Below are 12,158 nucleotides of genomic sequence, written 5' to 3' on the forward strand. Positions count from 1 at the left end.
AATTAGAAGGCGTACAAAGACTTTAAACAGGGTTTTTATCTATTATTCTCATGTAGTCTAAATTTGCTAAGTTTTATTGTTTAAGAGGGTTTCCTAGTTTCAACTCGGGAGTGAATTGACGCTTTCAATACTTACAATGCCATACAATGGACTGATCAACGGACACAAATGATCAATAGACTGCAACTAACTGAAACAAAACTTTTTGAATGTGAGTGACAAACGTTAATTAAAATCCAATGGATATTTAAAAAATGTCAATGTTTTACGAAATAAACATTTAAGAAAACGCAAGTTTTAGGTCAATTTTTGTGAATTTTAGGGGCATTTTACAGGAATTTTAGTGTCATTTTATAGGTCACTTTCTACAAAATTTTAGGTCAACAAGATCCGGACCCTGGTAATCACATTAAAATACCACGGTATTTTGTTTACAAATAATAATAGTAATTATATATATATATATATATATATATATATATATATATATATATATATATATATATATATATATATATATATATATATGGGTGTGCCGCGAGAATTAAAGTTACACCTATAGTGTGCCGCAAGTTGAAAAAGGTTGGGAAACGCTGCCTTATAAGGTAAAAAGGGGAATAACATTCTTCAAATTTATACCCATAAAAGGAAACAAAATAAACCCATAGGTGAAACTACCCCATAAAAGCGGCGGGTAAAACTATGTAAACTAGAGGGGCCGGGGGCGCAAAATTTCAGCGAACGTCACACTCCAGGGGCGCAAAAGTTAAAATCAGGTAACACAAAATAAGCTATACATACACCTGTACTCCATCATAAGGTAACAATCTCCTAATTTTATGCCGTAAAAGGGAACAAAATCAACAACCTATCCCATAAAGGCGGACGGAGTGTGCCCTAGGGGGCGCCAGGGGTGCAAAAGTTGAAATTATATACTGCAAGGTAAACTATACATACACCTGTATTCCATCAAAAGGTAACAATCTCCAAAATTTTATACCGTAAAAGGGAACAAAATCAAGAACCTGCCCCATAAAGGCGTGGCCTAACACCACGTAATCCAAAAAGGCATGGCCTAACACCACGTAACCCAAAAAGGCGTGGCCTAACATCACGTGACCCAAAGAGGCGTGGCCTAACATCACGAGACCCTATAACGTCATACCACGTAACCCAAATGGGTGCCGGGCGCCCAGGGCGCAAAATTTTGGCGGCGGCATCGGGCGCCACGCTCTAGGGGGCGGAAAATTTAGATCAAGTCAGCCGAGTACTACTTGCACGCTTAATGGTAAATTGTGTTATATTCCCTTCCAGTCAATTAAAATCTATCAATTACATTTTGTAATTAATTTGGATATGTTTACTTCCTCTTTCATAAGTTCTTCCTTTCAAAACAACTGTTGTAAATTTCTTATTTTTCCTTGTGTAACGTTCTTTTTCGATTTTATCACAACCCGCTCAGGAAAGTAATGCTCCCGGAAGTACGTTTTATCGCGCGCTACTCTACCCAGCTGTTTTACGCGCTATCCTAGCCAGTTGTTTAAAGTTGGTCACAAAATTTATATCATGGAGTACAAGGGGAACAAAACTAGCCCTATAAGTAGATTATAGTTTGTAGTGGTAGATACTTGTACAGTCAGCGACGAATGTTCTTTCCGTTTGATGAAATTACTTCCGTAAATAACTTCAGATTGGAAGGAAATTTGCGGACAGTTTTCACTAAATTAAAAAGAATGTAGTTTTCTGTACGTTCCTACCATACCATCGTTATTCCCAACATAAATTGTACCAAACAGAAAGATCTTTCATTGCTGAATGTACCCTCATGCGCAAAAAAATTGCGCGTATACTGTAACTCACGATTTTTCGCAATTATTCCTTTTTTCCTTATGTTTATGGGGAAAATTCAGTTATTAGTAAGTGGAGATAATAGAAAGCAATCCATCTAAGGAGGTATTTCCAAATATTAAATAAAAAATAAAAATATAAGCAAAAAACAAAATTATGTTCGGTTTTGTGTATACTGGCAATAATGTTTTCGAGGTATTTTTTTTTTGCAGTAGCATAGCACGATCGCAGAGGGAATAACAGGATTGATAGGGGAAGAGTTGAATCAAGGAACTGGAAAGTGGAGTAAAATATTGCATTTATTGGTTTAAATTTAGGGTGTAAATTGTCTGCCAAATAAACATTAGCTTCTGTAAGCAAGATGTTGTACAGAAATATAGAATCAAAGAGAAAAACTATTGTCTTAAGTTTCGAAGTGACATGCTCTATAGCCATGAGTATTTATTTGTTAAGAAAAAGACAGGCAACAGAAGGTAGTCTGTATGGTGAAGTGCGGGCCCTCCCCGCTGGTCTAGTGGCTAGCACGTGCGCCTTTGGTGTACAGGCTCCCGGGTTCGATTCCCGGTGGGAGCCCAAGTAGCACAGTCACGTCATAAACACGTCTTTCTTTGGGGTTCGAATTCAAAATGACGTCTTTTGAAAATTTGGAACGTCTTTATCACGTACCAAAATGGTAACAAAAATGACGTGTCAAACATGACCTAAATTGTACGTGTTTATCACGTGCCAGAATGGTACAAAGTATCACGTGTCGAACATCACCAAAAATAGACGTCTTTTTTAGGTGCTAAAAAGCGCGGACGTTCCCCGTACTGTAACTGCAGTTTGAGCAGTGCATGCTGGGAATCGTGAGCCATTTGCGGAATCGTGTTATGATTGTGTGAATATAAATAATGTGTTTTGTGAAAGGCACCTGTGATAAAGGTCAGCTTTAAGACAAGTAAGTATAATTCCTATCCTATTCCTATCTAGGTGCAGTCTGTGTAAAATTCAGCAGATTGAGTGTTGTAATTTTGAAGATTAGCTCCTCATACAGCGTTGCCTACGGTTTCTTATTACAGTGTATTAAAATACCGTAGAAAGAACGAGGATACCTACATTAGGTTAACATTTGCAGACGCCTGTATCAAATTAAATATTTTAGGTAGAATACTATATAAAATATTAATAGTGAAGGTAGTAAAATGATAATGTATGTGTTTTTATTCTCAATAAACCGTATATGGGAGTGACTATGCATGGGAAAGTATGTCATTCTGTGGTGCAGTTTTACTATACAGATCCATAGATTGTAAAATGTACGAAAAAAATTGGACAAGTCTTTAATTTGCCTATTTCATGTCGAGAACAGGACCAACCAACCTCCGCGGGGCTTCTAACCCGTTCCTACTACTACTACTTTTACTATGAATCCTATAATAAAAGCTGTACGCATTGTGGTACTATTTGCCAAGGCGAAAGACTGCTAAATACAAGCAAACAACGAGATGACAGTAAGTGTATGCTTTTGGAGGCATTACTGGAACAGACGGTTCTACTAAATTTTGATACATTTCTTACATTTTCAGGTTAGGTTAGAGCATTGTATTTCCTATAGCAGAATATGCACTAAATGAGGAGCTCCATTACTACTTGCAGATTGACTTCACGGGGGTTAGTATAAATATAGAGTAGACGCATGGGGCAAGGTTCTAGAACACAGGTCCCCCTTCCCACTTAATTGTAACAAAGACAGAAAACAACGTGCCGTGCGGGGCTCTAACCCGCCTTCACTCGCTGACGCTCGCTCAACAATACTATGTGAATTAAATGTTAAACTTTGATACAGAAAAGAACCAATCTAGCTGTTAACCTATATGGGGGGACTTGTGTTCTAGAACCTTGCCGACGCGTGGCATATTAAGTACAGTGCATAAAACACGAAACAACTTTTGCTAGGTGCCCACTAAAAAGCACAAATGCATTCTATTGGAATCAGTGCAGGAGCACAGCAAGAGGGCCCGAGCGGCAACGAGGGGGTGCGTTCGTAGGGAACAGGCACGTCAGCGACGGGGACTATGCGCGTAAAGAAGGATAATGGAAAAGCACACTTACGCTTACAATGATTTCACTATCACTCAAAATGCGGCTTCATTCGAGCAGCCGGTTCTACCAAATAGAAAATTTATAGGTAAAATATTATAAGAAAAATTTTTCGTGAAGGAATAAGAGTGTGAATATAAGTAATTACTGTCAGTGTACAACATATTGAAATGAATTTTAAGTGATCAGTTAAAGTATTGCATATGTAAGTGTGGTCTTCCACTATTCTCTTTTAGACGTATATTCCCCGTCGCTGACGCGCCTGCTCCCTACAGACGCATCCCGTCGCTGCCGCTCGGACCCTGTTGCTGTGCTCCTATCCTGATGGGGAGCTAATATATATTGGTTCGTGTTTTATTCACTGAAATTGTTACGCTTTACGTCCACGCTATATTTGTACTGACGCCTGAAGTCAATCTCAAGCACTAATGGAGCTTCTGATTTAGTTCATGCTCTGCTAAAAGAAATGCATTGTTCTAACCTGATATGAAACTGTAAGAAATATGTCAAAATTTGGTAGAACCGTCTGCTCGAATAATGCCCAAAATTCACTTCAATTTGCTGTGTACTGAAATTAATTACTTACATTCACACTTTTATTCCTTCACAAAAAATATGTTTCACATCGTATGTCACCTATGAATTTTCTGTTAGGTAGAACCGACTGCTCGAGGGTCGAGGAAATGACCCTCGGCAATTGTTGCAATGCCAATCGTGTATGACTTCAAAGTTAGAAACAACGAGCCCTATGGGAGTTCTAACCCCTTCGCTCACTCAGTTATGTTTTGTTTAGCCTTTTGTAGCACTACTGTCTTAAATCTAGTGAAAAAATCCACAAAATCGATGAATATTTGGTAGACCCGTTTGCTAAAGTAGTGCCCCCATTGTATATGTGCATAATCAGTGGGAGGATATCACCCCAGTTGAGAGCACTCTCAAACTGCAACCATCGCCCTGTTGCACCTACACACCCTCACAAGACACTTGGCTACCGTAACTGTGCTACAGAATTCGGTGTGGAAATCGTAATAATGTAACGGATTTTTGACTGTTCGAATATTTTGTTCATTAATTGAGTAGACAGCTCCCTCGCATTTTAGATTACAGTACTTACTCCAGTGCCAGCATGTGATGATGGATACTTATCAATGTTGCCACTGAAGTTCAAAAAAATATATTCCAGCTCAATTAAGTATCCTCTACATGACTATATTATTATGATTTCCACTGCTAATCGTGAAACGATTCAAAGGAAACCAAATGTCTTATTTAGGGACCGTGGTTGGGGGCTGGTGGTGGTTCCAGTCAGATGTGTTTAAGAGAGCTCTTGACATAGGGAATATCCTCCTAATGTTTATGCGCACATTAACAACGGAAGTCTCTTTGGGTCAAAAACCTGCTTTCACGTGGAACACCAATTCCTCATCATTAAAAAGAAATGAAATTAAATATTTAGTTTCACGCCCCAGGAAAAGCACCGAGCCTAAGGAAGATGGTGATAATGAAATGTGAAAAATGGTGGTATGAAGAAAGTGGGCGGAAACGGGAGAGTATCGAGAAAACTCAGGCACATGGTGTTTGTCCACCACAAAGCCCACTTGGCACGAGCTGGGATCGAACCAGGGACCGCACGCACTTGAAGTGAACGCTCTACCAGTGAGGAACTGAATCCCCATCAGTAAAAAACATACCTCATTGCTTCGGGGCTTACATATCTGCTGCCACCAAAAGGAAGGTGTGTACACAACAGGGGCGGATCCAGAGCAGGATATTTTTTATTTTTTTAAAAAATAAAACCTATCCCAGAATTGGAGCTCTTGATCTTTTCAAGCTTGTATTATAATTGTAAGATAAAAACTTTTTTTTTTTTTTTACACGTTGCAGAATTTAAATGAAGCAATAGAAATTACTTGCCTTGGTGTTTTTGGTCAGAAAATGTCCGCGTTCGAAAACGCAGGTAGTCATTTGTGTTCTTTGTGTTCAAGATGCGATATTTTACGCTCTCACTCCGTTCTCAAATCCGATCCCTACTTCTTATGGGGCCGCGGTGGCTCAGTGGCAGAGCGTTCACCTCTGGTGCTTGGGGTCCCGGGTTCGATCCCAGCCCCCGCCAAGTGAACTTTGTGGTGGACAAACACCGTGTGCGTGGGTTTTCTCGGGGTTCTCCCGTTTCCTCACACTTTCTTCATTCCACCATTTCATCCATTACTCATCATCACCGTCTCCTTTAGCCTAATCGGCATAACCGTGGGACGTAAAACTCAAAGATTTTCCGATCCCTGCTTCTTGTTAACAACGGGCAAACAATAATCCATAAAATCTATCTGTCCTCAAGTTTGTCAATATTTATTTTTTATCCATTTAAAAAGTGGCCATTCCTGCACCATTCCACGACGAGGTTGGAATGATTTCGGACTCTTCTTCACACCGTCCTTTACGCTGAAAATATCCAGAACAGAAAGCATGTGAAATTTATGGCTGATATTTTCCTGCCAACTCATTTTTCTTTCTATAAGCTCTTTTTTATTATGATACAAAATGTAGTAAAAACCCACTTTACTGTTTACATGAAATTAAACTGCTTCATTTCATGTTAAATGTATTTAGTCGTTGTAATAAGCCTAGGTGTAAATACATGTTATTTCCCAAAATAAGCCTTGCATGTACTCCCACTTTCCAGAGCGTGTGGCCAATGCTCCTGCAAATGATGAATTGATCAACAGCAGACCACCTAGCACGGAATCTTTCTTAACTGAACTTGAAGCCGTTACCCTGACCCCTTTCTGCTCGTCGAGCTGCTCTAGAAATATCACTGTGGAGGATGATATACATACCAAAGTTGCGACAGGTGAGTTTTTGATATGTTATTTTATAATACCCATGTAAGAAAATGCCGAGTAAGAAGAAAAGAAAGAAAGTAGTAATATTTTATTAGTACTTATAAAATAAAATAATTGTTGAATAAGGCAATACTTTTATGTAAATGAAATATTCAATTTAACGTTCCACGATCAGGCACTGAGGCTAAGGGAGTCGGTGATGATGAGAAGTGAATTAAATGGTGGAATGAAGAATGTGGGAAAAAATTGGAGAACTCCAAGAAAAGCCGCTTGAAGTGAGCTGGGATCGAACCATTGGCCCTAAGCACCAAAGGTGAACGCTCTATCACCGAGCCACAGCTGCGCCAATTTTATTTAAATGTAACTGTTTCAGCAACTACCCTTGTCTTCTTCAGATACACTCTATTTATTTATTTATTATTTTAGATTTTTAAAGATTTCCTTGTTTATTAATTTTTATTCCTTCAGCAATTATTTTATTTGACTTGAGTATTTATATATAAGCAAAGCTTTAATATGGAATGTATCACATGTTATAGTGTTCGCGCTTTTCTTTTTTCTTTTTTTTTTTTTTTGAATGGGTAAAAGTACTCCTCCGAAAATGTGTTTTTGAACAGAGGGGTTAAATATAATTTTCACCAAAGAGAAGTTTTATTTTTATTTTTATTTTTATTATTATTATTATTATTATTATTATTATTATTATTATTATTATTAATAATAATAATAATAATAATAATAATAATAATAATAATAATAATAATAATAATAATAATAATAATAATAATAATAATAATAATAGCTGCCGCAACTTCTAACCCTGCTCAGAACAAATAATGTGACGATTTTCACCCTACTGCTTGTGACAGAATTCTGGTTCTAGAAGTCTTATTTTTTAAAAATACTCCAGTAACAAGTGAGGGGGCGTTTGCTCACAATTTTTTTATTTTTCGGAATACATAAGTTATACACCATTTTGTTTGTAATTTTCACTTTCTTTTTTGTCATATTTTGAAATGCTAATATATGTTTCGTCTTGCATCATGAATTTAACTTACTAAATCGTATCCAATCAGGTTGAAATTTCTTATGACAGTAGAAGGATACCTTTACTGGTTAATTCCACCTGTGTGCAGCTTGTCAGATTGCTGCATCCGATAGCGCAGTTCTGTCACGATATGTAAATGCGGAATTTTGACTCCATTTTGGGGGTTACATAGCAGTAGTGAAAGATAATACATGTAGTGTATAATTTCTATCGTTGTCTAGTTGTGTTTGATAAATGAGTAGCTATATTATTTTATTATTAGAAAGTTCTTTGTTTCATACCATAAAAACTATTCTTACTGCATGAGTCTGCATCAGTTATGATTCCAGTCCCCGCAAAGTGAACTTTGTGGTGGACAAGCACAGTGTGCGTGGGTTTACTCGAGGTTCTCCCACTTTCTTCATTCCACCATTTCATTCAGTCTTCATCATCACCGTCTCCTTTAGCCTAACCGACAAAACTGTAGGACGTAAAACTCAAAGTTTTTTTTTTTTTTGCATCAGTTGTAATATCGTATCAATATACTTGATCGTCACTTTTAGCTCACATCCTAAAGTTGGTCTTGGAGTGGCATTTTATATTGTGAGCACATACGTAATGTAGCCTTCTATGAGTGTTTCAGAATTATTTGTCATGTATCTGTATATACAAAGTCTTATATCCCCAACTTGTTTGATTTTCCTAAACAATCAGAGTTAACAGCTGCAATAAAATCAAAAGTTAAGCTATTACAGAATAAATAAATTAATGGTAGTTTAATTTCGCTGTATGGAAGGACGTTAAAAGTGGGACTTCATGCAAGCGAGTGCAGTAACTAATCGTTTTATTGCGTATTGATTGTAGTTACACATGACGTATTGTAATTGTTTTTTTAAATTTTCTCCCCACCTGAAAAATTGCACTATGATTGTTCATGATTTTTTTTTTCTGTTTCAGTGTTCCTATCTGTCATCGTTGGGAGAAAAAGGGACCTTTCTCTGATGCTTGGTTTCCAAAGAGTTGGCGATGAAATTTAACTCCCGCGGAAAAAAGAGCAAAGTTCACGTTGTGCAAACTAGCCTTAAAGACACTTATCATTCGTGAGTAAAAATAAAGATCTTCAAATGAACAAATGCCACAAATCTTCAAAACGTTAGTAGAAAGATATTCACTTCCATCTGCCTTGTTGTTTGAGGATGAAAAGGATTCGGCATGCTTGAAACATGTTGACCTGTTCCTCCTCGCTTTGTTTGGAAATCAATGTAAAGGCATCTCTTTCGAAAACTAAAAGATGGAAGAAACTGCTACTGGTATAATAGATGAAGAAGTGGGATACTTACTGCAGTCCCCATTTTTAACCTACTTAAGCTGGTGAGGCTTTTTTGATATGATGCTGTATTTCTGTACTTTCAATAACTATGAAAGGTGTTTTCCTTCATACGAAATTTATAGGAAAATTTAATTCTTTTTATTTTATATTATTAAAAGATCTCTGTAAGTTTTAGATTATAACCAACAGATTTGCATTGTCTACATATTTCTTGTTTGTATTACAAATAATATAGACAATCAGTGTTTCTTGTTGCATTACAAATAGTATGAATATTATTTTATACGACAAAACGTGCACATTGTACATATAACTAATAAATGTAGAATTCAAATTAATGGTTATGTGTTTTCGCTTTCATCCCTCAGAGATTAATTAATTTTAAAATGTACTTTCTTTTTCGATTTTTCACCTCCAAAATAAAGGTGTCTTAAATTGGAGTTATAAAAGTTTAGTCCTAAATTTTGCACTGTCAATAAAACCCATTGTTCTTGTGTATGTGAGTGTGTGTTGGATGTGGGTGGTTGTGTTTGTGTGTATGTGTGCGCATACTAGCGTAATAATGGATAGCTATAAAATTTATCGAAGCACGTGTTGTACCGTAATTTCATTAAGAAGAAGGTACAAATAAATGCACATGAATAAATTCCAGTGACGAAATGAGTGGATTCTTCTTAGTACCAAGGGCCGCGGTGGCTCAGTGGTAGAGCGTTCATCTCTGGTGCTTGGGGTTCCGGGTTCGATCCCAGCCCCCGCCAAGTGAACTTCGTAGTAGACAAACCGTGTGCGTGGGTTTTCTCGGGGTTCTCCCGTTTCCTCCCACTTTCTTCATTCCACCATTTCATTCATTTCTAATTATCACCGTCTCCTTTAGCCTAACCGGTATAAGCGTGGGACGTAAAACTTAAAGATTTCATTTTCTTAGGACTGTAAGTACAATGTTCCTTTATTTTTCCATTTCATTGTTTGTTTTTACAATGTTTATTCGTCTTTTCTCATTCTTAAAAGTTATGTAGGGTTTTTTTTTCCGCCAAGGGTGAGTCTTACATTCGAGGGCTTTTTTTTAATGTTTTTCAAGTCGATCCAATGCGTCTCGGTTTTCTGTTTAATGTATGGCTTTAAATTTATCCTTTCGTGGAGCAAGCGCTGCCGTTTCTTTTCTGTAGCACTACGTATATAATTATTCCTTGACAGCTATTGTATATTCGCTTCTTAATATGTAGGTAAATATACCACACATTAAGAGGCGAATATATACTCTTCAATAGGTTACTATCCAAATACTAAAAAAATATAAATCAACAACACTAGAGGTGGTCAATTGGATATGGAAATCCCCAATCCATAGATAATACGAACCTTCGGAGAAGCGAAATTTCCAAATTCTTGGTACAGACCAATCAAATAGACCACAATACTTTGACGTTCCCCAATGTGTGCTTCCGAGAGAGGGTGGTGATGTATTTCGCTGTGGCAAGATCTAGGGTTCTTAGGGTCTATCCTGATCTGTTATTTATTACAATAACCTAGTGGTCTTACTTATCTGGTATAGGAGCTTGTAAATTATTATGCAAATTACAACACAATGGTGAAAAATCAAGCAGTAGCCACAAGGATAAATTTATTTTCATTATTGTTTTTACTTATAATAATCGTTGTCCAGTTGTTATTCGTAGACTTTTTTTTTTACCCAAGAAAAGTGTTGCGGCCAGAGATCAGTTCAGAACTGTCAAGAAAAAAAACGCAGTTAAGAAAAAAAGTATGATTTTTTCTTTTTTATCATTTTTTTAAAAAAATGTGTTGTAAGCTGTGTGTTTTAGAGTAGATATTATTATTATTATTATTATTATTATTATTATTATTATTATTATTATTATTATTATTATTATTATTATTATTATTATTATTATTATTATTCAGTTCCATATGTCCAAATAATCATAAATTGATGTGTATCCAGTGTTGACATTAGGAATCTCAATCTATGTATAGTAGGATCTCGATTATTCGACACAGTTTCAGGGTTATTTGTTTCAACCACTATTCAATCGATCTATTTCAAAATTTACGGGGCCAAAACTAGGTAGCTCTAGTAGCCTAACCCCTAACTTTGGTGCAAAACGGTTGAATAGGGGCTGATAAATAGCCTCAAAAGTGTGGCGAATAATCGAGGTAGTACATGGATTGAAATTCCTAATATCAAAACTGCGGATGCACATCAATTTCTAATGGTTTTGACATTTGGAACTGAACAATCCTGTCAGGCTTCCATGACATTTGAGGTAGCGAGAAGCAAAGGGGTGTAAGTGACATTTTCAATAGAGTATGTATGTCTCTAAAATGGATTCTGCATTGCAAAATATACAAACTGCATAATGAAGTTCGGCGTAGAGCATTCATGGGTAGACTTTCTATTTGACTGCGACGAGCTTCACCATCCAATTTGTATATTTAGCTGTGCAGAATCCATTTTTGAGACATCCATACTTTATTGCAAATATCACTTACACCCCTTTGCTTCTCGCCGCCTCATTTCGAGAACGCCCCCCCCCAATTCACATGAAGGGTGTGAAAAAGACGTGATTTACACGTGAAAATCACGTAAAAAAGACGTGATTTACACGTCATTTCTATGACGTGTAAAAGACGTCATAAAAATCACGTCATATTCTATGACGTGAAAAAGACGTCATAAAAATCACGTCATATTCCCGGACATTTCCACGTGGGAAAAGACGTGTAAATCACGTCATGTTTGGTGTATTTTACGGTGTTTTACACCAAAAAAAACACGTCTTTTCGACGTCGGTGTGCTGCTTGGGAGAGCCTTTGTAATTTTAACTGTCCTCGATGTTTCTGTGTTCGAGTCCCTGTCATTCTAGATCATTGGAAAAGCAAGTTAAAATGAGTAAAGCAAGTAGAAAAGTAAAAAGTAGTTCAAGTTTCTGAGGCACGTTCGGTGAGTCAGTTAACTTTTTAAAAAAAGTGGGTAGAGTGATGGGCTGGTAATTCTTATACTGTTTTGACACCA

General features: G+C 36.8%; 1 long non-coding RNA gene across 2 annotated transcripts; it reads left to right on the plus strand.

Moving 5' to 3' along the window:
* The first annotated feature begins 2,477 nt into the window (after positions 1 to 2,477).
* On the plus strand, positions 2,478 to 9,939 carry LOC145663704 (uncharacterized). 2 transcript variants are annotated; one of them, XR_014127233.1, is made up of 3 exons: positions 2,478 to 2,772; positions 6,611 to 6,778; positions 8,755 to 9,939. It is a non-coding gene; the product is annotated as an uncharacterized LOC145663704 (long non-coding RNA). The 2 variants fall into 2 exon arrangements; XR_014127234.1 differs by having other exon boundaries at positions 2,509 to 2,788; positions 8,755 to 9,929.
* Positions 9,940 to 12,158: the final 2,219 nt, after the last annotated feature.

The sequence above is a fragment of the Thermobia domestica genome, chromosome 11, assembly GCF_964235325.1.
Source record: "Thermobia domestica chromosome 11, izTheDome1.hap1.1, whole genome shotgun sequence".
Classification (NCBI taxonomy): Eukaryota; Metazoa; Arthropoda; class Insecta; order Zygentoma; family Lepismatidae; genus Thermobia; species Thermobia domestica.